General features: G+C 46.0%; 1 pseudogene; it reads right to left on the bottom strand.

Moving 5' to 3' along the window:
* LOC133249621 (uncharacterized) overlaps positions 1–17,027 on the bottom strand; it is a 171,031-nt pseudogene extending 154,004 nt beyond the window's left edge.
* Positions 17,028–27,441: the final 10,414 nt, after the last annotated feature.

Raw genomic sequence — 27,441 nt, 5'->3', positions numbered from 1 at the left:
ACATTCCCGAGAGCAGTGGTCATCAACCCTAGATGCACATTCAGATCACCCGGAGCTTTAAAGTCACCTGCTCTTGGGTCCCACCTCCACAGCCTCTCGTATAACTGGATAAGTTGTATCAGCTACCAGTAGGTTTATAAAGCTCCCCAAGTGGTTCTAATGTGCAGCTGGGAGAACCAGAATGGTCTGGAAAGCCACAGTTCTCCAAGTGAGGTCCCTGGACTGGCAGGTATCACATCACCCGGGCACTTGTGAGGCATGCAAACTCTTAGGCTCCGCTCCAGATCTACTGAATCAGAAACCAGGGCTGGGGCCCAGCAATCTGGGGCTTCACAAGCCCTCCAGGTGGGCCTGATGAAGCTCAAGTTTGAGAACCACTTCTCAAGGGGTGGGGCAACAAGCCCTAAAAGCAGTCTTCATCTAACTCCCAGCACTGAAATCTGTGTCTTCATGGTACTAGTCTGGCCAAGGTCAGCTAGCTCTGCTTGACCAGTCCCCAGGAAACCCTTCTCCTCCCTGGGACAGACAGGGTGGGTGGAGCCCAGGTGGTGAGCAGCTGCTGACCAATTACCACGGCAATGACATCCTGGGGTCCACTGTGGCTTAACCTCAATTAATTCACAAACCAGTTAATGAGCCCCCAGAAAATCCACTGTTGACTGCAATTTTATTTTCACCATGATTTTTGATTATCACTGACTTCCTTCCACTCCATTACCCTTGTTAATTGAGAATTGACTATGCAGTTAAAATGAATGTTTCCTCCACTAACAGAGCTGTACCAGATTCATCTTAGAGTCCCTTGCAGCTCAGAAAATGTGATGAGTCTACAGATATATTGATCTGATACAATTCATTTCACCCAGAATTTATGAAATTACCACTCAGAGGTCACCTATTATGTGTTCCTATCTCCAAAGGCTTATAGGGAAGAAACAGAGTGCTCATGGAAGAATGACATGGTATTTAGACAACTAAACCAGTACTTGGCCAAGGCTGGCCTCTTGGTTGGCAGTGATGTGTGTATTAAAAGATGTTCAACACAGTTCTACAGATTTGGCAAAGTCCTTGGAAATACTGAGAAGATAAAGTAAGAACAAACACTCTGTGGGCTGTTCTTCACCGGCTGCCTATTTTGATAAGGAAAAATGGAAAGAAAGAGGAGGCTGACGGGAGATCAGGGAACCTGATTATCTCTTCCAATGCTAAGTTTGAAAAATGAACTTTCATGTGCAACCCAAAAGATTACAGAATTTGCCAAACAAACAAAAAAATGTGCTTGGGAATCAGCAACGACAAATGAATTCGTCTAGTGTCTGTGTCGTGAGAAAATGTTGGACAAAACACCACAGTCCTTTCCTCCTAGCATCACATGAAAGGTGTAACGCCACCACGAAGGACAATTCAGCCTGCCTGGTGGAGGACAGTCGCACTCCGCAGGGACTCTGTCTGCGGTCAGCCATCAAAAAAGATCCCGACTGACTACAAACAGCTCTACAAGAGCACCTACAACTAGGACAGCCAGAATCTTTCTCCTAGGAGCCCGGCTCTCCGGGGGCTGCCCCGCCTTCTGCCTGCATGCGCCTCCCCCTCTGCTCCCAAGCCCCGCCCACTCCCGCTGTCATTTATTTGTGGATTTCCGGAGTTCAGTTCTAAGGCGCTTCAGTCCTGTCCGACTCTTTGTGACCTTGTGGACTGTAACCCGCCAGGCTCCTCTGTCCATGGAATTCTCCAGGCACGAATACTGGAGTGGGTTGTCATTTCCTTCTCCACTGGGGTACAGGGCTATGTCTAAAGTGTGTCCGAAAGCATCAGCAAATGATTTTAAAAAAGGAAAAAACAACTTTTTATTATAAAAAATTACATCATAGAGAAAAGTAGAGGAAACAGTGTAATGGACTGCAACACAACTGTCTCCATACGCTCATTAATACATTTCCACATTTACTTCACCTTTCTTTCCTCTTGAATTATATTAAAGTACACACATTATAAACACCATGACATTCCACCTCTGAATACTTTAAAAATACAGGACACTTTAAAACACGGCCACTTTCTTACCTATTCATAATACCATGATCACACCTGACAAAATTAACATCAACAAAAATTCCTCAATATCATCTAACAGTACAAATGTCAGCATATGTCTTTTGAGGAAGTAAAATATTGATACAGCCTAGATGACCTGGAGAGAGACAGAGCAGATGTGAATGCCCTTATGGAGACTTTGTGGGACCCCATCCTCACAGTACCACTGCATCCAAATGCAGTGCTCCCAAGCCCCTCCAGTCAGCCTTCTCCCACCCAGTGACCAGTCTTGTACAGGAGGCTGGGTCTGGTCAGAGGAAACCAGCCGTAGGCCCAGCTCTGCCACTGATAAGCTGTTTGACCTTGAGCAGATGGCCTGAGCTTCTGGAGCCTCCGTTTGCTCCTCTGTAACATGGGACATGCGGCTGGCCTCAGAGGACGGTCATGAAGATTGGAGGAGACAGTGACACAGGCTCTGCTGTGGAGTGCCTGGCACACTGCCTGGGCCGGAACAAGCTCCCTGAGGTTCTGTGGCCACCACCAGGGGTGGCAGTGATCACTCTTAAGGCTACAGGGCAGGCAAAGGCACGAGGCTGAGCAGGGTCCAGGCAGGGAGTGGCCCACATCCCACAGATCTCTAAAGCAGGGCTTGCCTGATGGGAGACCCCAGGGCCAGCCGTTCCCAGCTCCCATGTCTCCCATGTAAGATGGCGCTGCCAGATGTAAGCGCTGAAGAGTTGGGGGAGGAAGGCCGTGTGGACTATTAGAGCAGAAGGGTTCCCTGCATGGGACCTCTGGCCACCGACCTGGGCCATCTGGTGTTTCCTACCTGCCTCCTGCTAGCTCTGAACCTCACACCTCACCAAGGCAGCAACCTTGGCTCTTCAGAAGCACCTGCCATCAGCTCCTCTCCCTTTATTCTGTGTTAATGATCACCACTGCTCACCACCGCCACTGCTCACCATCAACACTGTTCATTAAGCATCTACTACAATCTGGGGGTTTGCTGTGCAATTTTTGGACATTATCTCCCTGACTTCACACTCCAGTCTTGTGAGAAAGACATGATAACCTCCCCTCCTTTACTGAGTGACTGAAAACAACATACATTTTATTATCTCCTAGTTCTGGAAGTCACAAGTCCAACAGGGGTCTCACATGAGTAAAATCAAGGTGTTGGCAGGATTGCAGTCCTTTCCGGAGGCTCCAAGGGAGAATCTGTTTCTTTTTTTTTTTTGGCCATGCCACATAGCATGCAAGAACTTAATTCCCAGACCGGGGTTTTAAACCCATGTTCCCTGCAATGGAAGTGCAGAGTCTTAACCATTGGAAGGGAAGTCCCAAACAAGGGAGGTTTTAAAAAAAATTTTGTTTGTTTGTTTATTTTTGGCTGCACTGGGTCTTCATAGCTAAGTGAAGGCCTTCTCTAGTTTCAGTGAGCAGGAGCTACTCTTTGTTGGGGTGTACGGGCTTCTCACTGTGGTGGCTTCTCCTGTTGCAGAGCATGGGCTCTAGGCACAAGGGCTTCAGTACTTGCAGCTCACAGACTCATGAGCTTGGGCTCAGGAGTTGCAGCCCATGGGCTTTGTTGCCCTATGGCATGTGGAATCTTCCCGGAACAGGGATCGAACCCATGTCTCCTGCATTAGCAGGAGAATTCTTAACCACCGGATCACCAGGAAAACCTGAGAATCCATTCCTCGCCTTTTCCAGCTTCCAGAGGCCACTGTATTCCTTGCCTCATGCCCCTTCTATCTTCCCAGCCAGCGAAGGCCAGCTGAGTCTTCCTCACATTGCATCACTCTAACTGCCTCTCCTGCCTTGCTGTTTCATTTATAAAAACTCTTATGATTACATGGTGCCCATTTGGATGATCCCAGATAAATTTAGGGTCAGCTGATTAGCAACATTAATTTTGTCTACAACTTAATTCCCTTCTGCCATGTAACCAAGCCTAATCACAGGTTTCAAACCCAATCACAGGGACTGGAATGTGGACACTTTGGGGGGCCATTATTCTGTCTCCACAACAGGTGAGGGAGACTGAAACTCCAAGAGGTAATGGGGCTTACTCAAGGTTATGCAGCTATTAAGTGGTACCAGATTCAGCTCCTGCTAATTCACTGTGTGACCTTGGGCAAGTCATGTAACCCCTCTGACTTCAGTTTCCCCACCTACAAAATGAAAAAGGCTACCTAAATGCTCTCTAATATTTCTTATAGCAGCCAGTCTGTGACTGTCTGAAGATCTCAACCTTCCCCCAGCAAGATATGTGGGGATGTCCAGGACTCCGTGAAACTCTTACCTGCTCTGTCCACATTAACCGAGGCTCTAGTACTGATCACCAGAAGGAGACAGCGTAGACTCCTTCTTTCCTCTGGCTGGAATTTTCCAAGCCTTTTGTCCTGGGAACCATGGAGATATGGACTTAAAAGAGCGCCTGACTGCCTTACCCTCAGGCCCCTTCTAGCACACCCCACAAATCTTAAGTCAAATATGATGTGTTTCCCCCGTCCCAATCTCTAGCTTAGAGGAGAGTAAGGATTAAGGTTTCTTTACACAATGAAAAGAAAATGAGAGAGTGAGAAAATCAGACAATAAACATACAGGGATGTGCAGGCCTTTTTGTTGAGAATTCCCAAACCAAGTCAGAAAAAAACTGCTCTTATTTTTTATACTGCATTTCTTTTAAAAAACACTTTTTATTACCAAAAAAAAAAAAAATCAAATATATACAAAAATAGAGACATCAGTACAATGGGGTTTTTTTTTCCTAACTCCTAGGCCTACCACTAGCAATTCAGGTGCTCCTCACAGTCTGAAATTTGAAATTTGAATCCCCACCAGCAATGGGCCACTTTATGTGTAGGTCTTGCATCTCTTTGTTTTGGAAACTGCTCTGCTACCACTCATACAATTCTGGAAGGTCATGCAATCAAGATGGCCAGAAAACTTTAACTACAGGACAAATCAGAGCCCCTTTTCAATATGAACACTGAAATCAGGAGCTGTAAACACCATAAAAAGTCTGGAGCTGCCATTGTCACTATCTTAGAGAGTGAAGCCAGCACAGTGGTAGGAGCTGCTGGAAGATAAGAGAAGGTGCAATTCCCAGTCCATCATCTGAGCACCTGGATCCAGCTGTACCTGACACACTGAAACTTTTTTTTATTCTAATAATCATATTTCTAGTTTTGCTTGACTTAGTTTGAGTGAAGTTTCTTTCCTTATAACAGATAAGGATCTTAAACACTCGCAGAAAGCCTTTTTTAAAACAACTAGCACAACTGTCAATTTTTCTCATGGGGGTTAGAGACTGGCCTCCTTAATTTAACAACAACAATTGATATTCCTTAGGGAATATATTTCTCAGCAGAGAAAGAGTCAGACTACATGATTTAAGGATACCTCCTCAAGAAGGAATTTTCTTTTCCTGGATGTTAATCAGGACAGCAACTCATTAACGATATATTACAACTACACCTTCCCCCAGCAACCCCTCCTGGTGCTGTTTTTGGACAAGATAAGCTGTCAGAGAGTGGTCCTTGGCTGAACTGGGATACAGCACAAAAACTAGGCTTTGAGCCCAAGCCTCCTGGGGAATACCCATGAAGCCAGGCAGGACAAGGTGGGACCAGGATCCAGTCTCAGTGACAGATGGAGAGAGGACCCACGTAGGCCTCAAGTGGTAACTGCCTTTAAGAGACTTGGCTCCAAATGAAATTAGAGAAGGTGGACCACAGGCCACCCAGAAACCTATACTCAGTCACCTTACCCTGCTCTTTCTTCTTCCCTGCTCCTTGGCACAGGCCTCCTCCGCACGGTGTGGACACAGAGCTCCCCGTGCCAGGCAGTGTGGGGATGAGTGACAACGGCTATAGTTCATGACCCAGAGGATCCACAGTCTGGTGAGAGGAGGCAGGTAAGTGCAGGATGGAAGGAGCTACAAGGTAGTGGCTGTCTATGGAGAGGCAGGGGTGTAGGATATGGGATGAGAAAGACCATTTTCATTGTGTATATTTATATTTACTTTTTTCTTAACTTTCCAATCATGTAAATATGTCATCTATTCCAAAATTTTTTTTACTTAAAAGGTAAAGCTTCTGTGGCATTTAGGGTAGTTCTCGAAGGGATAGACACGTTTGGAGACTGTAGCTAGGTTCATTTCCAACAGTCACAGTGTGACACTGACATGCCTCCTACCTCTGTTCTGTTGCTCTGCAGCTGGGTAGGTGGATAAATACAGAAGAAATGATGCTCTGAGCCTTCTGAGGGTGTGTTATGAGAGGTGATGGAGCTTCTGCCTCGTCCTCTTGGGATGCCTGTTCTCAGATCCCAGCTTTCCTGCAGGTAGGAACCAGGTCCCAGCTTCCAGGCCCGTGAGAGGGCCAATGAGATGCTCCGGCCCCAGCCACCAACTAACTGCCCCTGGATGAGACCCCTAAGGTGAGATTTGCTTCACTAAACCCAGTCAACCCCCAGAATTGTAGAGACCATAAGCAAATACTTGTTTTCTTTTCAGTCCTTGAGTTTTGAGGAGCAGTCCTTGGTTTGTGCCTTTGTCTTACACTTGATTTTCCAAGATGGAAGCTTTCTGACATGCTTAGAACAGTTTACCTATAATCCCAAGGAGGGAGCAGAAACCACCCCGGGGGGCAAGTATTTAGTTGCCCTGTGAAAGTAAGAATAGTCTAAACAAATGAAACATGTGACTGTGGATGCTCTTGGGGGCCACAAGAGGCACCCTTTGGCAGGCTGCTGGGTACCAAGGTCTGGGCTCCAGAGAGGAGCTGTGATGGAGCTGAGGATGCAGAGGGTGTTCAGGTAAGTGAAGTCGTTTAGTCATGTCCGACTCTTTGTGACTCCATGGACTGTAGCCTACCAGGCTTCTCCATCCGTGGGATTTTCCCGGATACTGGAAGTGGGTACTGGAGTGGGTTGCCATTTCCTTCTCCAGGGGATCTTCCTGACCCAGGGATCAAACCCAGGTTTCTCATGTTGCAGGCAGACGCTTTACCTTCTGAGCCACCAGGGAATATTGTTCGTAAAGGTGGTCGTTAAAAACCAGGGGTGAAGATGAAGTCATCCATGTGGAGTCTAAGGGAAGTCAAGAGAGGAGGCCTGGGGATGCCCCCACTGAAAACATCAGTGGAGGAAAGGGAACAGGTGGAAGTCAAAGAATCATCATCAGGGAAGAAGGAGGAAAATGCACGAAAGAAAAGTTCAGGAGGTGGGCACGGCCAGAGGTGTCGACTGTTGCACCGAAGACAGACTGAGAAAGTTTTGGAAGATTTCGCAACACAGAGGTCACTTGTGACCTCTCTAGAGGAGAGCTCTTCCTGAAGAGGTGGGGGAAGAAAGGAAAATCTCACCAACGTTCATCATCAACACATTCCCATCAACACAAAGCACTGCAACTAAACTTGATGAGACCAAATAGCAAATAATTTGGGGCTCCCTGCTTTATCTTCTGAGCAACATGAGAGGGGAAAACGGAAGAAGGAGAAAAATCAAAATGCATACAATAAAAGGAAAAAAGGAGACAAACATTAACACACTGGATGACTGCCATCTGCACAACACTGAGGTGGCTGAAAAAGTACAAGATAAAGGAACCAACCACCTCTGAAATTCTTCTTTTTTTCTTATTTTGGTAGAGAGACTGTGAAAGATTCCTTTGTTGATCATTCACAGCAATGGCACAATGAAAAGGTGGGCCATGGCACGGGGAGCCCATAGGCCTCATCTAGGGAGCCAGTACCAGTGAGCTGGAGTGGCCGCAGGGAGCACTTTGAGGACAAGGATGCAGATTCGGGTATCAGGGAATGAGGTCTGTTATATACCCAGGACATGGGAATAGGGTGCAAGCACCAAGCATTCACCATCTCAGTGTTTACGGAATGTGTATCAAAACCATACCTTAAAGGGAAATGGCCTCATTTCTCTAAAACACCAGGATCTTGAATCCTTATGCAAATACCAAAATGCCCATAACTCAAAGCATATGAGATTTAGCTACTAAATCCTATTGAGCTTGCTACATGAACAATTTTAAATCATCTCTTGGAGAAAGGCCTTCATTTGTAGTGACAAATATGCCAATAGACAATAATAATAAATACATGGAAATATTTCTAGAATCTTCAATATGTGCCCAAATTTCTGCCATTATTCCTCCTCCGTACAAAAAAATACAAACAGGCATATAAAATGGAATGCGAGTTAAACTATAGAGTGAATTAAGTTGAAATGTCAGCACAGCCGTAGTGTGCGCCTCAATTGTTAACAGATATTTTGAGGAAGAGCTTACTAAATCTTTAATTGGAGATGGAGTGTTTCTATATAGAGGCAATGACTACAAAACATTTATCACAGTGTCTAAGGCCATAACTACAGAAATTCTCTCCCATCCTCTGGTATTAGTGTCAGGATGGTGAATCCAGTGTTAATATTAAAACATGACACTGGAAATATAATTTAATTATGAGTTGATACAAATGAGGTTCAATGCTTTCTCCCAATGATTTTTTTCTTTTAGCATCATCCTAGTGTACTTGAGAAATAACAGGAAAAAAATCTAGCTACAGCAAAAGAGGGGGAACATTGCCACAATAAAGATAAATCTTATTATATACTCAGGCCCTTTTTTAAAGTGTTGGGTCTCAAAGTGCATGGCTGCAGAATACTTACGTTCTGTGACAAATCAAATATTGGAAGTCTAGCCCAACGTACAGGGGAAAATATGGTAGTAGTATTCTTACTTAAAGTTTTCGTTGTATGATTTTTCATAAACTGAGGGTTGGTTATCCTTAATGTAGTCCTCAGTTTAGTATAAGTAGGTGTCTGATTCAGCACAGAACTACAGATTTGGTTTTTATTTTTGGCCACACGGTGTGGCATGTGGGATTTAAGTTCCCCAACCAGGGATTGAACCTTCGCTCCTGGCATTGGAAGGCAGATTCTTTAACCACTGGACCACCAGGGAAGTTCCATGGATTTGGTTATTTCAGTTTAGTGCACTGATCATTCTCATGGTGTTTAGGGAAGAATATCCAGGAGACACTGTCCGAGCTGAGCCCTGAACTCTCAGGACTCGTCGTTTAGCAAGCCAGCATCTTCTGTGTGTCTGCATCGACATCCCTTTGCCCTGGTGCTTTACCTGGTGTTTGAGGCTGCTGGAAGGCCCAGAGAAATCACTCCCCATAAGGAGTAATGTTCAACCAATGATGGATCACAGTGAGAGATATACATAGGCAGCTGCCAATCCCCAGAAGAGGTTAATGCTGGGAGGGGTGCTAGAGACTCCTAGTAGGTTTACACTTCAGTGGTTCACGCTGGTGACCTGCTCGATGTGCGCTTCTCTGGCCCATTCCTCTACTTCCTTATGTCCCTTCTTTATTTGGGAATCTCCTCCCAAATAAGCCATGCAGACTCAAATCTTTGTCTCAAGTAAGGACACATGTCATGATTTCGAAGTGTATGGCCTGTTGAGTTCAAGAACTGCTGCTAGCACTAAGCAGCAGAGGATGCAGGGACAGGGCTGACCCAGGGAGAGTTGACGTCAAGAATGTAAAATTCAGGCTCCGAGGTACAGGATACCAAGACCTGAGCAGGACAAAAAGCCAGAGTGCTGTGGGTTACCAGTTATGGTGGTAACTAACCTAGGGAGTAAGCGTGTGTGTGTGTGTGTGTGTGTGTGAGTGAATGTGTATGTGTGTTGTGGACAGAGTTTGCTGAAACTTTACCAACGAGGCCTCCAAAGGTTGCAAACCCAAACTGCCGATCCCCACCCACCACTGGGGACTAGGTGGGGAATAGGGAAGAGAAATAATGACAGAAGGGTGTGAGGCTGCAGGGCAGGGAGGGGCAGTAGCTTCCTCTAACTTAAAACAACCCAGAAAATCTGTCTGCACGGCCAGAGTTAGCACATCTCTGGGCCACTCAGCCAGTGGACCCAGAGGATGTGCCTCGACCAGAGACACAGAGGCAGGGAGCCAAACTTGGCCTTAGAAATTGTTAAGTGAAAGATTTAATCAGGATAAGGCCACGAAGGCAGTGAACTTCAAACGGCAATTAGCATAAAGATCATTGTTTAATTTGGCTTGTTTTAGAATTTAAAAGTTAGAGGAGTAATAAAAAAAAATAGAAAGTTTAAAATATGAGAAAAAGGTATCCATTGTTCCACTGTTCAACTGCAAGTCTTGTCCCTTCAAGGCATCCCTTACAGATTATTTTTTTAAAATATTTATTTGGCTGCGCTAGGTCTTACTTGTGGCATTCCCTGACCAGAGACTGAACCTGGGGCCCCTGCATTGGGAGTGCAGTCTTGGCCCCTGCACCACCAGGGACATCCCTAGACTATTTTCTTGAGTACATCTTTCATATAACAGTGTTCTGTTCACTGAACAGGTAATGACTTCCCTCATTACTAATCTTCCTATTTTTAAATATTCCACCAACCTGGTCTCTGAAACTTGACTAACCCTCTTATACTGTAGAGTAAGTCACTTCTAAGTTTTCACCATTATAAATAATGATACATCTTTATATAGTGGCATTTTCCATTTTTCAATTATTTTCTTGAGACAGAATTCCAGAAACCAAAGGGTAGCAGTTCAGTGACATGTGAAACAGGCAGCCCCTCTACATTTATCATCTACAGCCCTTGGATTAGTCATAAAATATAAGCTGGGCAACACTGGCATCCCTTATCTCACACAAAAAATATTAACACAAGATGGACCAATACTATCATAAAAGTTTCAAAGGAAGGCCAGATGGGAGAAATAAAAAACAGAGCAGTCTTTGAAACTAAGTATAGGGTTCGAGTAATAAACACCAATTTCTGATCTTTAAAATGAACATTTGAAAGTTAGCAATGATTTCAAGTTAGACTCCTACACACTAATTCATGTAACAGGCATTCTGTTTTAATGATCACCTGCTCAGAGAGAAACTTCTAGCCTTTCGAAGCTTGCTCTTTCTCTGGCCTGGTGGGATTCCCTGATTGACTGACATTCATCCTCTCCCATATGCCACTGACTGAGCCCAAATTTGGCTTAGTTTGCATCACTTGTCTTCATCATTCGTTCCCCCCAATTGCCAACCCTTTTCAGCAAGCAGACTGGCTGACAGCAGAGCAGCTGGTGCTGGTGGTTAAGGGGCAATTAGGCTGATCCTGTTGGTCAGTCATGCTCCACACTCCTCTCTTGCCAGTGCTGTGACTGGGTGGGAAGGATCGGAACCAAGGTGCTTACCCCTTACATGTTTGCCTTGAATATGTTAATTCTCCCAGTCGGTTCCCACGCTCCTACCTGGGCTGTGTCCTGCCTTGACAGTTCATTTTTATAACAGGAAGCAAGGAGGGAGCAGTTTGCTGATGGAAGGGGGAAGGCAGGAAGGAAGGTAGGCTCTAATTTAAAACCATCTTAGGGGCTCTAAAAAGTTCCGGGATGACCGATGGGCATGTTTACTCCTTAGAACCCTTTTCATAAATACCTACCACTTAACATGCACTTCCGAGAGGCATAAATACCGCCGCTGTGTGTCAGCCTTATGGAAGGCAGATTTCCAGAGCCACACGATTGCAATCCTATTAGAGCTGTACCCTGAGAATACAGCAGTCAACCCCAACCCACCAAGACTGGTGCTCAATTTCTGCACTGCAATGCAGCTTCCCTTCCCTTGCTTCGGGGAAAACGGCCGCTCATCTCTCATAATAAGGTCCACTTCTAAGACAGGTGGGGATCAAAGATGTATTTTGCCATCAGCACTGGCCAAACAAATAAAGTAACTCTCTAATAACATTCAGTCGTGGAGAGGGAACGTTTCCTGGGGCTGTTTGGATCATGTCTTATTTAACGCTGGACTTCTAGTATGATTTTCTCCTGGTTCTCAGAGGGACTGACTGGGCTCGAGGCAGGTGTGGTGCCCCTCTGGAGAGGACCCTGGCTCCTCAAGAGGGACCACACTGGGACGGCAGGGCTCTGCAGGAGCAGGTCGCTGCCAGCTCATCCACCCACCCACCCACCCTCTGCTGCATGCAGACAGGTGCCCCTCCCGACCTGGACAAGAGCAGTCAGCTGTGTCCTTCCCCCTCAAATCATAGGTCTCTAGACGCAACGTCATAAAATCTATGCTGGAACCTCAGCCTGGTGCCTAGAGGTATCAAAGAAGGAGGGAAAAACAGGCTCTCAGTGGACCCTATGGCTCTGAAGGGACAGGGCTTCAATGCCCACTGTGCTTGGTCTGCCATGAGGCAAGCTGGACGTCCGTTAGCTGCCACCACCCAGTATAAGAGGTGTGATTCTGAGAACTAGCACACCCAGCAAGACAACATCCAAGGCAGGGCTCTGTAACTGTAAAGGGTTAAGTCAGCAGTTAGCACCAGGGGCCGATTTCCTGGAAGACAATTTTTCCATGGACTGGGGGGTGGGGTGGTTTCAGGATGATTCAGGCGCATTTTATTTATTATATGCTGCTGCTGATCTGACAGGAGGTGGAGCTCAGGCAGTAATGTGAGTGACGGGAGCAGCTGTAAATATAGATGAAGCTTCCCTTGCCTGCCGCTCACCTCCTGCTGTGCAGCCCGGTTCCTAACAGGCCAGCCACTGCTCAGTCCTGCTGTGCAGCATGGGCCAGTACCAGTCTGTGGCCTGGGGGCCCTGGGGTTTAAGTAAACTGGAGCGCTAGCATTATTCTCCCATTTTGAAGCCAAAGCACAATGATTTTTAAAGTACACATTCTTATAAGATTACCCTGGTCACATAAAATATATTATTTGCCAGCATTTACTGAAAAATACTATACTATCCAATAGTCTTCAAAGATATATAAATAACTGAGTATAAGCCCCCAATTAACATTTATGGGTCTCTTCTATGTATATTGATACATTTCTATATCTATCCCACCTTATGCTTCTCCTGGCATGCCAGGCTTCTCGTTCAAGGCAGTAAATTCAGTTTAAAATTTGACAATATATGTGTGGTCATGTGCTCAATACTGTCTTTATCAATAATCTGTCTCATGATGTCTTTGGGCTGCGTGAGGGTGGAGGCTGTGTCACTTCGTCTCAGCATTCTAATCCCCAGGACGCTGCCTGAAGAATGAATAGAAGTGGGGGTGGGGGGGGGCGGGGAGGAGAGAGGACAATGAGCAAGATAGGTGCTGGGTACCAGGGATGCTCAGTCCAGTAGCTGTGGAAGTGCTCACAGCCCACAGAGTAGCTGGAGAGGCAATATCCGTCAGAGATGCCCACTGGGGCCATGGGAATGCAGGGTCGATTCAGAAAGGCTTCCTTAAGCAGGTTGTGCTCCTGCATGTGCTGCAGGGGTTCTGGCTTTCAGGGAAGCTCTGGCCAGAGGCAGGGGCAGCAGGGAGGCACAGAGATGCAGATCAGACCTTTACCCAGCGGGAGGTCAGGCCCAGAGATGGGACTTCTGGATGGGAAGGGTAGACAGCCCTGACTTCTAGAAGACACTGCCACCTTCATCCAAGGCATTTTCATCCCCAAACCCATCACTGGGAACCTGAGATTCCCCTGGAGCTGACTTCCCCAGGTTCACACTGACCACAGAATGCCTTTCTATTCCTCGTTCCAAGATTGGTGCCGTGGGTCTATGAGTACGTGAGTGAGACAGTGATGAAGGGATCATGAGTCCACTGTGGTTTGTTAAACACACCATGCAGAACTGCATGTCTAAAACAGTGGGGCAGGAGTTGCTGTCCTGAGGCCTGCCCTGCAAAATGGGATCTGTCTGTCTATCAGGGAACTATGATAAACGAGCAAAGACAGACACTGGTCAGGACGAGCCACTTTATTTAAAAGCTTCGACAGCCCAAAGTGGTTTAACATAGATGCATGGAAGATTTATCTCGATGATAAAATACCTGAACTTGAAAGGCACATAAATTATCATTTTGCAATTCTTTTTCCTTTTAAGATTTCACATAGTCAAGAGCTTTAAGTAATGAATGAAATGCACATAAAGCTGTCTGGTTAGTGTCTGCCCAGACTGCACAGAGCCTCTGCTTCCAGACGGGACTGAGCTTAGAATCAATGCCACCCATCTGTGTCTGTGGCCTTCTCTTTGCCTTCACAGTGGAGATCACTGGGAGAATTATCAAGATAATAATAATATTACCTGCAGTTATCAAGATAATAATAATAACTGCAGCTATTATTGACTGAGTACTTCTGATACCTCATGCTGCATGATGAGGATGTGTGCAGGTGTGTGTGTGTGGATCCTCCCAACCCAGGGATCAAACCCATGTCTCTTGCATCTCCTGGGAAGCCTGTGTGCTGAGGACAGCAAGCCACATACTTATATACAAGCATTACTGAATGTCCTGTGAATAAGGGACAATGAGTCCCACGTTACAGATACAAAAGTGCACTTTAAAGAGCTTCTGCGATGCGTGTGAGATCACACCAGTAATTTCATCTGACTCCAAAGCTGCAGTGTTCACCACTAAGTTGCAACATACATGAAAACGGCCCTTAGCAAGGGCCTAAAAACAGTAGCTATCTCTCCCTATCTTCATACTCCTTTCTTTTAACAGCACACTTAAATACACTGGGAAATTTGCCCTGCAGGTTTAGGTTTCTTCATTCATTCATTCATTATGCCCCCAGTACTCTGCTGGGTACAGGGCTTACAGAATCGGATTCCACAGCTCCTGGACCAACCAGTCTCAGGCAATTACCATATCCATAGGAGGGCAGGGGCCAGCAAGGAGCAGGGGCAGCCAGCCCCTCACGGGGGACCCACATCCAGCTGTGGGCTAGAGACAACCCAAACAAGACAACATTAGGTCTCTTTCAACTGTACTACCCCACCCTCACCCCCACCCCCATGCTTTTGCTCTTTTCTTTGGCTTGAGTCTTCTGACAGCCTGGCTGCTCAAAAGGCCCTTTATCACACAGAACACCCCTTTCTGCTGCCAGGGCTGATGCTTTCCGGTAAAACCACTGCAATAGATAACCCAACTTCTCCACTAATCACCCCTCACAGTTCCTCAGAACCAACCTCCCATCTCGTTTTATCAATTTTTACCCAGAATAAAGAATAACAATTGCAATGGCAGCAGTAACTTCTACATGTCAGACTCTGACCTATGTATTTTATGTACATTAAATCCCCATAATAATGCTCTGAAGTAAGCACTATTACTACCGCTCTTTTAGTTTATTTAGGGGAAGAGGGAGGGAGGTTACATTTCTTCGGCGCCAACTAGATATCAAACGCTGTCTTCAGCTCCCACAATCAGACAATAAGTGACCTGCCCAGGGCCAGACACAGAGCTAGGCAGTAACAATCTGAACCCAGGTCTGTGACTGCCTAACCCAGCACTCCCTTTTTGCTCTCCACAAGTGGTATTGCTACAGTCTGTGAGGGGAAACATAGTGGCTGCCCAAAGCTGGCCCTCTCCTCCCCTTTCCTCGAGCAACCTTCTGTTGTTGTTTCTTTTAATCCCTATTCACAAACCACGCCAGACTTCTCTCTCAACTGTGTTAGCCACTCCCTGGGCTTCCTGGCCTGTTTTCATGGGGCAAATCCTCAGTCAACACCAACACTATAAACAGAGCCAAAGAAGGAATTGGCATCATCCAAGACAATAAAATATACCAAGCAGTCAGCAGCCAGGTGTCTTCTGAAGCCCTCAACGTGCTCCTAAATCCCTGAGGGTCCAGCAAGGGACCAGCAGGGTTGCTGTCTCCTGAAGCGGTAATGCCACCAATGAAAACAGTCAAGTCAACGCTCAGCTCAGGAGTATGAGCCTTGTGTTCTCAGGGGGCTCGCTGAGCTGGCAGCGGCAACCGAGGCTTTCTGGGAAATGCATACCCGGCCCTGGTTGGGAGCAGAAGGGCTTTCCCTGGCAAGGCCAGAGGGTCAGGCTGTGCTCCCAGAGCACCACGGTCACCAGGCTGGGACTGTCAGTATACTTCACCTGACTCACCCAACGTGGGCTCCAGGAGGGCAGGACCAGTGGGGAGTGGGCATCAGTTAAATAGTGAGTGACTAAATTGGTCATCATTTCAGAGAAGAAGCTGTTTGAGAGATTCTACTCAGACAAGGAGACAGGACTCCAGGAGAGGGGAAGTGAGTTTGCCTGTAAGCAGCACACTGCGTTCAGCCCAGATCAATGCCCTGCCCAATCTAAACATCTTCACCTTTACCTCACTTGCTGCACGTTTGAATACCTCTAAATTACTTACATGCAACGTCTCAATCGCTAATGGGGAGGAACAGTCCCATTTTACAGAGGAGGAAGTTAAGGAACTTGCTTTTCTTCCAGCTCTCAGTGGGCCAGGCCCCCAGACCTTCCTTTTCTCAAAGAAGCCACAGTCCCTCCCAATAAGTGTGCTTGCTCTGTGGTTCTCCGCTTTGGAACCCTTACATTCATACTGAAGAGTGAGCTCCCGGTATTCTTTATAGATAGGGACCACCGGCTACCTACTCTCCCAGCACTCTGCACGTACTATCTTCATCGATCTTTCAGTTTCAACTTTTACACTAGCGTGTGGCGATTATCTATTTGCTGTGGGTCTCTCCCACCAGACTGCAAACTCCACGGGGGCGGGCACCACGTTCGTTGGCCCGCACTATACCGCCAGCACGGAGCGCAACGGCATGCAGTGTTGGGTGAAACCTTATTTGTATTTGTTGAGTGCACGAGTGCTGAAGGTAGGCTCGGGTTTGAGCTGGGGTTAGGTTGATAATGCTGTGGCTAGAATGGGCGGCGCCAGAGGTAGAGAGGAGGCGCTTTAGTGTCCACCCGACCCGGATGGGCTACCGGGCGCCGCGCCCCGCCTCCACCTGTCGCTCCGGCGCCGGCCAGGTGTCGGCGGCCGCCAGCCGGGGTAAACGGGGGCTGAACAGGCCCGGCGATGGCTGCGCTTACCTGCGCGTTGCGGGGCTCCGCAGAGGCACTCGGCGAGCCTCCGGGGACTCCAAGGAACTAGGGGCCCGGAGGCGCCGAACCGGGGCTCCTCGCCCGCGAACAGCCCTGCACCGAAGGCCCGGCGAGGACCGCGCCAGACCTGCGCATGAAACGTCCTTTCCGGGGTGGGGGGGAGTGGTGGCGGGGTCAGCCCGGGACCTGCCCGCCCCGCCCCCGCGCTGGGGGTAAGAGGGAGGGTCTAAGGAGAACTTGACCTTGCGCTACTCCGGTTCTCCGAGGTGGGCGGAGTCAGAGAGAAACCGCCGGCACCCTGCTTCCTCACTGGGGGCGGGCCCTAAAGGAGACCGGGTTCCCATGCCCCGCCCCCTCCCTAGAAACCAGGCTCACTCGCCCCACTCTCCCACCCCTGCCCCCATTCACTATCTGTTATTGTGTGTGCGTTTGCATTTTATTTTTGTTTTGCGTTCCGTTTTATTTCTTATTTTTATTTTTTACTTTCTTTTTTTAAAGATCAAAATTTTAAATATATCAAAGTAATGCATGAACGTTTTTACAAAATAAAATTACCTACTTACGTGTTCTTAGTATGAAAGCAAGTGTCCTCTCCCTTGCGCCCTCCACGCGGTCCTTTATATCACTTCCTTTGTTGAGTTCTAGTGGTTGCCCCCATGTCGCTAAAAAATAAGCTTACATAGCGGTTTCTTGATTTATCTATTGACTTTCTGCCATGTTAGATGAGGATTTACTCTTTACTGCAGCTCTGCCCCCACCTTCATGACAAATTTACACCTCTGTTCTCAAGTCCTGCCTTGGTGAGCTCTGAGACCTTAAACCAGGAGTGGATGAAAGTTTTCTGGGGCTTATATAGTTGTGGGGGGAGGGGAGAAAAGAGGACTGTTACGGAAAGCCCTACAGGATCAAGGCTTGTGAATGAAAATTTATTTAGAATGGGGAAAGCAATCACAACAAAATGCTGGGGCCTTGGAAATTCAGATCCGTATTCTCTGAGATCTTTGTAGGCAATTTATTTCCTGAATTTGCTTCCCCAGTGCGGCCTGGCCTCCTCTGCTCACCCAGAACCCTCCATAACCCCCAGTCCTTACAGAAGAAGTGAAGGTCAAGATGCATCAGTTTCTGCCCTTAGGATTTCCTAATGGAGTGAACTGAAGTGTGCAAGAAAGAGACATAGAGGATGATGTCAAGGTTTTATGACGGCCGCACACCTCATTCCCAGCCCTTCCTAGCATCCATGACAGGTTCTTAGTACAGAGTGTTTTGTAAAGCTGGCTCTGGGTCCCCCTGCCTGGTCACCTGATCCTCACACTGCTCCCACGAGACTGGCTGGAGTGGCATACTGTCCCTCCTTTTAGGAGGGCCTGTACTTGTCCCTCTTGAAACAGCACAGGGCACACGGCTAGCACACAATAAGTGTACAGGTGACAGGTGATAGGCTTAGTCCACGTCTTCCTACTCAGACTGAAGAGGCAGTGTCCACGCCCTCCCTGACACCCCTTCTCTCCTGGGAGTTCAGCCCTTCCCCTTCCTCTGCTCTGCCTCCCATGTCCCCTTCTCTCTCTTCTTCCTCATCCATCTTCCTAGAATCAGGAATGACTCCCTTAGGGTGTGAAATGTGCCTCAACAAGCTAACCTTGAGCAAAATCTCTTTACCTCTCCAAACCTCAGGATCCTTCTCTGAAATCAGAGGTAAAAGCGTCTGTCTAGTCAAGGCTGTGGTTTTTCCAGTGGTCATGTGTGGATGTGAGAGTTGGACTGTGAAGAAAGCTGAGCGCCAAAGAATTGATGCTTTTGAACTGTGGTGTTGGAGAAGACTCTTGAGAGTCTCTTGGACTGTAAGGAGATCCAACCAGTCCATTCTAAAGGAGATCAGCCCTGGGTGTTCTTTGGAAGGAATGATGCTGAAGATGAAACTCCAGTACTTTGGCCACCTCATGCGAAGTGTTGACTCATTGGAAAAGACTCTGATGCTGGGAGGGATTGGGGGCAGGAGGAAAAGGGGATGACAGAGGATGAGATGGCTGGATGGCATCACTGACTCAATGGACGTGAGTTTGAGTGAACTCTGGAAGATGGTGATGGACAGGAAGGCCTGGCGTGCTGCGATTCATAGGGTCGCAAAGAGTTGGACACGACTAAGCGACTGAACAGAACTGAACTGAAGTGGTTTCATATGTATATCCATTTTGTCTGTGTGCTCAATCATGTCTAACTCTTTGCAATCCCAGGGACTGTAGCCCACCAGGCTCCTCTGTCCATGGAATTTTCCAGGCAACAATGCTGGAGTGGGTTGCCATTTCCTATTCCAGGGGATCTTCCCAATCCAGGGATTGAACCCACATCTCTTGTGTCTCCTGCATTGGCAGGCAGATTCTTTACCTCTTCGCCACCTGGGAAGCCCATGTAATATGCATGAAGATTTTTTTCCCTTTTTTAAAACCCCTCCTTTTTTTTTTTTTTTTTTAAGCAACTCAGAAATTTTAAATATTTGTCAAGTTTATTGACCTTTTCGTATTATTGCTTCTGGATTTTGTACCATAAAGACCATTCCCACTCTGAGATTTTAAAGAAATTCAAGTATAATGATCTTTGGCTGTTCTCTTATTGATAACATGGTTTATCTCCCAGCAAAGTGGGAAGGTTGTGAGAAAGGTTAGGGACTTAAAATCTGTGTGTAGCATGTTGGAACTATAGGTTGAGTTAAAATCAAGGGCTATATCATTTTAAGTCAGGGCCCTGACTCAAGGAAGAAGAGGCTTGACACAGAATGCCAAAGAGGGGATGGGCAATGACCTATCCTTGCAAGGAATGCTTCTTTCTCTGGGGTAATGAAGATTAAGCCTTCGTTCAAGAAGAAGCATAAGTATTGGAGATTCAGCATCAGTCCTTCCAATGAATATTCAGGACTGATTTCCTTTAGGATTGACTGGTTTGATCTCCTTGCAGTCCAAGACTCTCAAGAGTCTTCTCCAACACCACAGTTCAAAAGCATCAGTACTTCAGTGTTCAGCTTTCTTTATGGTTCAACTCTCACATCCATACATGAATACTGGAAAAACCATAGATTTGACTATACAGACTTTTGTTGTCAAAGTAACGTCTCTGCTTTTTAATATGCTGTCTAGGTTGGTCATTGCTTTTCTTCCAAGGAGCAAGCGTCTTTTAATTTCATGGCTATAGTCACCATCTGCAGTGATTTTGGAACCCCAAAAATAAAGTGTGACACTGTTTCCACTATTGCCCCATTTATTTGCCCTGAAGTGATGGGACCAGATGCCATGATCTTGATTTTTCGAATGCTGAGTTTTAAGCCAGCTTTTTCACTCTCCTCTTTCACTTTCATCAAGAGGCTCTTTAGTTCTTCACTTTCTGCCATAAGGGCGGTGTCATTTGCATATCTGAGGTTATTGATATTTCTCCCGGCAATCTTGATTCCAGCTTGTGCTTCATCCAGCCCGGCAATTCTCATGATGTACAGTACTGTTGCCTGGAAAATCCCATGGATGGAGGAGCCTGGTAGGTTGCAATTCATGGGATCCTAAGAGTCGGACACGACTGAGTGACTTCCCTTTCACTTTTCATTTTCATGCATTGGAGAAGGAAATGGCAACCCACTCCAGTGTTCTTGCCTGGAGAATCCCAGGGATGGGGGAGTCTGGTGGGCTTCCATCTATGAGGTCGCACAGAGCTGGACATGACTGAAGCGACTTAGCAGCAGCAGCAGCAGCAGCAGCAGCAGCACTCTGCATATAAGTTGAAGAAGCAGGATGACAATATACAACCTTGATGTACTCCTTTCCCAATTTGGAACCAGTCTGTTGTTCGATGTCTGGTTCTTACTGTTGCTTTTTGACCTGCATACTGATTTCTCAGGAGGCAGGTAAGGTGGTCTGGTATTCCCAGCTCTTAAAGAATTTTCCACAGTTTGTTGTGATCCACAAAGTCAAAGGCTTTGGCTTAGTCATTGAAGCAGAACAGAAGTAGATGTTTTTCTGGAATTCTCTTGCTTTTTCTGTGATCCAACGGATGTTGGCAATTTGATATCAGGTTCCTCTGTCTTTTCTAAATCCAGCTTGAGCATCTGAAAATTCTCAATTCATGTACTGTTGAAGCTTCACTTGGAGAATTTTGAGCATTACTTTGCTAGCATGTGAAATGAGTGCAACTGTGTGATTGTTTGAACATTCTTTAGCCATTGCCTTTCAAGGAGATCAAACCAGTCAATCCTAAAGGAAATCAATCCTGAATATTCAATGGAAGGACTGATGCTGAAGCTGAAGCTCCATTACTTTGGCCACCTGATGCGAAAAACTGACTCAATGGGAAAGACCCTGATGCTGGGAAAGATTGAAGGCAGGAGGAGAAGGGGATGACAGAGGATGAGATGGTTGGATGGCATCACCAACTCAATGGACATGAGTTTGAGCAAGCTCTGGGAGCTGGTGAAGGACAGGGAAGCCTGGCGTGCTACCAGTCCATGGGATCTCAGAGTCAGACACAGCTGAGAGACTGAACAACAACAGGAGGAAGCCTAGCTTTCTGGGTGTGAGGTAGTGTCTTCTAGCGGTAGGAGGTAAGAACCTTACACAATAGCCCTGCTTCACTTAACCCAGGTCAAGGAGGGGCGAGGAGCAGTGGTTAAGACATCCATTCTGGAGAGTTAGCTCCTAATACTCTAAATCAGGGACTATCTAGATAGGGTCAGGCCCTTTGCTTCAGGGCACAAAGGGCTAATGAATCACCAATATAACAGGGTAATTTTTTTTATCGCTCCTTTATGGGTAAATTTCATTTCTCCTGAATCCTCTCTGCCTTTATGAGTCACGGATGTGGCCAGGTAAAGCCACCTCAGGATGGGGGAGGGTTTTACACAGAGGGCATCTCAGTTTGGGTCCCTTAGAAGCAGATCCTGAGACAGGGATTCAAGTGCAAGTGCTTTCTTTGGGAAGCCAATAAGTAAATTTATTTGGGATGCATTTTAAGCCAGCTACATATAATTGGATTTTGGTCCTGTAGGAAAACTCTAGAAAGCAAAGAATATGTAAAGAATCTGGCTCAGAATTATCCCACCTAAGAAAGAGTGAAGAAGAGAGGTCACTAAAAGGAAAACACTGGAGCTGACAGGGTGGCTTATTCTGAACATTTTACAGATACTTCTAGGCATGTACCATGTGGTAACCAGATGAGATCAAGCTCTATCTACTCTGAAGCTTCCTTCTGTCACCTGATGAAGCACTTTCTGCATATCATCTCGGGCCTACAGGTGTGACCTATGAACATTCTGGAAAACTTGCTTTTAGACAGGACCTTGATGGTGCTGCAAGCTGAGTCAGCCTCTGTGGTGGGATGAACCCATAACCTTGGCTGCTAAGCTCTCAGAAAGTGCAAGCTTTGGCTGCTGAAAGTAAAACGTAAAAAAGGAGATTGGTGGACTTTTAAAATAATCAAATGGGACAACTTTTTCAATCCATTTAAGGACTTTGGAAGGTGGATATTGGACTTTCCTGTGGTCTAGTGTTTAAGAATCCATCTGTCAACACAGGGGATACAGATTCCATCCCTGATCCAGAAAGATTCCACATGCCCCAGAGCAACTAAGCCCGTGCACCACAGCTACTGAGCCTGTGCTCTAGAGCCCCTGAGCTGCAACAACTGAGCCCATATGCCACAGCTACTGAAGACTGTGAGCTTAGATTCTTTGCTTGGCAGCAAGAGAAGCCCCTGCAATGAGAAGCCTGTGTACCACAAGGAAGAGTAGCCTCTGTTTGCCACAACTAGAGAAAACTTACGTGCAGCAATGAAGACCCAGGTACAGCCAAAAATAAATAAGTTAATTAATTAATTAAAAGGTGGATATTTTCTTATAGGTAATGAACAGATGATGCCTATGCTGATTCTTTCTTACATGGCTGATTGCAACAGGCCTCCACTAGAAGGTACCATTTCATCAACCTGGCTCCATTGGTCATAGTTACTATTGAGTTAAACTGATCCTTTTGAAATACGAATCAGGACACTGCTGCTGCTGCTGCTAAGTCGCTTCAGTCGTGTCCGACTCTGTGCGACCCCATAGACGGCAGCCCACCAGGCTTCCCTGTCCCTGGGATTCTCCAGGCAAGAACACTGAAGTGGGTTGCCATTTCCTTCTCCAATGCATGAAAGTGAAAAGTGAAAGTGAAGTCGCTCAGTCGTGTCCGACTCTTTGCGACCCCATGGACTGCAGCCCACCAGGCTCCTCTGTCCATGGGATTTTCCAGGCAAAAGTACTGGAGTGAGGTGCCATTGCCTTCTCCGCAGAATCAGGACATAGCACTCCCCAACTCAGAAGTCCTCAGTGGCTCCCACCACAATTAGCATAAAACAGCAAGTTCTCCCCAATGGCCTCCAAGGCCCTCACAAGATCTGCCCTGATGAACTCTCCATGCCATCATCTCCTGACAGTGACCACTCCTCACCCCTAGGCTCCTTGAATTTGCTGCTGTTTCTTGAACACCCTAGGCCTGTTTGCACCCCAGAGATACTGAACTGCTGTTCTCACTGGCTGAACTGGGATACTCCCCCCGGGTCCCAAGGTAATTTATCCACTTGATTAGCTTTTGAACAGACCATCTACCTGAGACATAAACAATGAACACTCCCAAGTACCACCCCATTCATAGCACTTACCATCTGTCATTGGAATGTATATTTCTTTAAAAAAAAAAAAAGGTCTGCAATAGGTCTTAATGCAGCATTCAAACACTTAGTGTGTTGTGTGGGATCTTGTTCCCTGACCAAGGATTGAACCCGGACACCCTGTATTGGGAGCACAAAGTCCTAGCCTCTGGACCACCATAGACCCAGAATATGTATTTCTTCATTCTTTGTCTCCCTTCCTTAAATGTAAGGTCCCCAAAGGACTCTGTCTTTATATATCTTGTTCCTTGATATATCCCCACCCTTATTATTATTATTATTTTTATTTACTTTTAGCCACACTGAGCAGCTTGTGGGATCTTAGTTCGCAACCAGGGATTGAACCCATGCCCCCTGCAGCAAAAGTGTGGAGTCCTAACCATTAGATCTCCAGTTCAGTTCAGTTCAGTTCAGTCACTCAGTCGTGTCCGACTCTTTGCAGCTCCATGAATTGCAGCACCCCAGGCCTCCCTGTCCATTACCAACTCCCGGAGTTCACTCTAACTCATGTCCATCGAGTCGGTGAGGCCATCCAGGCTTCTCATCCTCTGTCGTCCCCTTCTCCTCCTGCCTCCAATCCCTCCCAACATCAGGGCCTTTTCCAATGAGTCAGCTCTTCACATGAGGCGGCCAAAGTATTGGAGTTTCAGCTTTAGCATCATTCCTTCCAAAGAACACCCAGATCTGATCTCCTTTAGAATTGACTGGTTGGATCTCCTTGTAGTTCAAGGAACTCTCAGGAGTCTTCTCCAACACCACAGTTGAAAAGCCTTGTCTAACTCAATGAAACTAAGCCATGCCATGTGGGGCCACCCAAGACAGATGGGTCATGGTGGAGAGGTCTGACAGAATGTGACAGAATGTGGTCCACTGGAGAAGGGAATGGCAAACCACTTCAGTATTCTTGCCTTGAGAACCCCATGAACAGTATGAAAAGGCAAAATGATAGGATACTGAAAGAGAAACTCCCCAGGTCAGTAGGTGCCCAATATGCTACTGGAGATTAATGGAGAAATAACTCCAGAAAGAATGAAGGGATGGAGCCAAAGCAAAAACAATACCCAGTTGTGGATGTGACTGGTGATAGACGCAAGGTCCAATGCTGTAAAGGGCGATATTGCATAGGAACCTGGAATGTTAGGTCCATGAATCAAGGCAAATTGGAAGTGGTCAAACAGGAGATGGCAAGAGTGAACATCGACATTCTAGGAGTCAGAGAACTAAAATGGACTGGAATGGGTGAATATAACTAGATGACCATTATATCTACTGTGGGCAGAAATCCCTTAGAAGAAATGGAGTAGCCATCATGGTCAACAAAGGAGTCCGAAATGCAGTACTTGGATGCAATCTCAAAAATGACAGAATGATCTCTGTTCGTTTCCAAGGCAAACCATTCAATATCACAGTAATCCAAGTCTATGCCCCCACCAGTAATGCTGAAGCAGCTGAATTTGAACGGTTCTATGAAGACCTACAAGACCTTTTAGAACTAACACCCAAAAAAGATGTCCTTTTCGTTATAGGGGACTGGAATGCAAAAGTAGGAAGTCAAGAAACACCTGGAGTAACAGGCAAATTTGGCCTTGGAATACGGAATGAAGCAGGGCAAAGGGTAATAGAGTTTTGCCAAGAGAACGCACTGGTCATAGCAAACACCCTCTTTCAGCAACATAAGAGAAGACTCTACACATGGACATCACCAGATGGTCAACACCGAAATCAGATTGATTATATTCTTTGCAAAGATGGAGAAGCTCTATACAGCCAGCAAAAACAAGACCAGGAGCTGACTGTGGCTGAGATCATGAACTCCTTATTGCCAAATTCAGACTTAAATTGAAGAAAGTGGGGAAAACCACTAGACCATTCAGGTATGACCTAAATCAAATCCCTTATGATTATACAGTGGAAGTGAGAAATAGATTTAAGGGACTAGATCTCATAGATAGAGTGCCTGATGAGCTAAGGATGGAGGTTCATGATATTGTACAGGAGACAGGGATCAAGACCATCCTCATGGAAAAGAAATGCAAAAAAGCAAAATGGCTGTCTGGGGAGGTCTTACAAATAGCTGTGAAAAGAAGAGAAGTGAAAAGCAAAGGAGAAAAGACCTCCAGGGAGCTCCCTATCCCCACACTTAGAGCAGTGCCTGGCCCCTAGTAGGTAATCAAGAAATATTTGTTGAATGAATGAATGCATTGAACTTATGAAAAATAGAAACGAAATCAGTAAGCATACAATTAAAAAATATCCTAGAGTGCAGACTTTCAACTCACCCAGATTGGATTCCTCTTAAGTTGGGAAGGATCGTGAGAGCAGAGAGAGAGAAAAAGTGAAATAAAATGAAGTGGTGAGATGCATTATATAATCTACTTCATAATTACAGGTGAATGTTCAGCTTAGAACTTTGACTCTTTTACATTTGATCAATATCTGTGTTAGTATTTAAGCAGAGGTTAGTTTGAAGGGATATGTACTCATTCAAACATAGTAAGAAAACTTTCCCCTGGTCATTTTAATAATTCAGAATGGCGTTTTGTGGCTTCTGTTGGCATATGAGGGCCCCAAACGGTAACTGCTTATCTGAAAACTGAGGCGTTAATCAAATATTTACGATCTCACTTATTTTTATTTTCTGCATATCTTTTATTTCTGCTTCCCACTTTTTTTTTTAACCCATTTTGCTGCACATGATTCACACACAAAAGTTAATAGAAATGTTTCATGGATTATTAAATGCAGCTAAGTAATGAGTTTTTTCTAGAACATAAGGCCAAACTGGGGCTACTTTGCTGTTCCTACAAAGTACTTTTTATTTGAAGGTATGGACTACTCTGCTCTGTATTCTAAAGGTAAGGCAGATTCTGTATTTTGTAAGGCAGATGCGTGTCTGCTGCAGAAAGGACTTTAAGGTGAAGACAAAGATTCCCTAAAAAATAGGTTTTATAGTGGTGCGAGAAGTGGATTTGGAATAGAGAACAGTTGAAAATATAGAATTGGTAGGTGAGGCCTTGACATCATGGCAAGATAACACTGAACAGTGACTGTTTGCTAATGAAAATATTATACACTGGTGTTACCAGCAGTCGAGTGGTTTTGGTGAGCCTCTACCTGGGCTTAATTGTCCAAGAAATGTTCCAGTAGCAGCATCTTACTGATGGAGCTTTTATATTCTAACCCTGTTGTTAAAACTGTAATCCAGACAGTACTGTTGATCCAGGCTCACTTTGTACATGGCAGGCCTTCTGAAAGAGGTCAAAGTCGTAATGCATCATTCACATTGGAAAGTATGCTAGTAATAAACCATTGTTTTTCGATAAGGAGAGAGGACCTGAAGAAGTTAGATGTTTTTTGCAGGTTTATGCATAGCTTGTCAGAGATGGGGTTGGAGTATTGTCAGAATTTTTTTTGTTATTGTTGTTATAAGCAATGGAAAAGTCTCTGCTCAGACTGGGAATTTATTGGTAGGATTGGACCTTCATAATTTATGGGAAGGTTGAAAATCCAGACTTAGAAAGGGGCAGGCAGAAAGAAAGAAGTTCTGAAAACCTAGAAAGTGAAAACCCTAGGAATAATCTCTTAGCAAACATGGTCTGGGGAGGATGTCACTGCCGGGATAGATGATTAAGCTTTAGCCACTTCTGTCTTTATTTCACTCATGCAAGAGCCCAGGTCCCAGGAGGGCCCCTTACATTTGACAAGATTAGGACATGATCCCCTGGCTGTCCTGGGGTAGGTGTTGGCAAAGCCCTTCAATTTTGGTTATTGAAAGGAAGCTGCCTGAATTTACTCTTCTGCTAAGCC

Source organism: Bos javanicus, chromosome 1 (genome assembly GCF_032452875.1).
Source record: "Bos javanicus breed banteng chromosome 1, ARS-OSU_banteng_1.0, whole genome shotgun sequence".
In the NCBI taxonomy this organism is placed as follows: domain Eukaryota; kingdom Metazoa; phylum Chordata; class Mammalia; order Artiodactyla; family Bovidae; genus Bos; species Bos javanicus.
The sequence above is the reverse complement of the archived record's forward strand: the minus strand, read 5'-3'. Positions and strand labels throughout refer to the sequence as shown.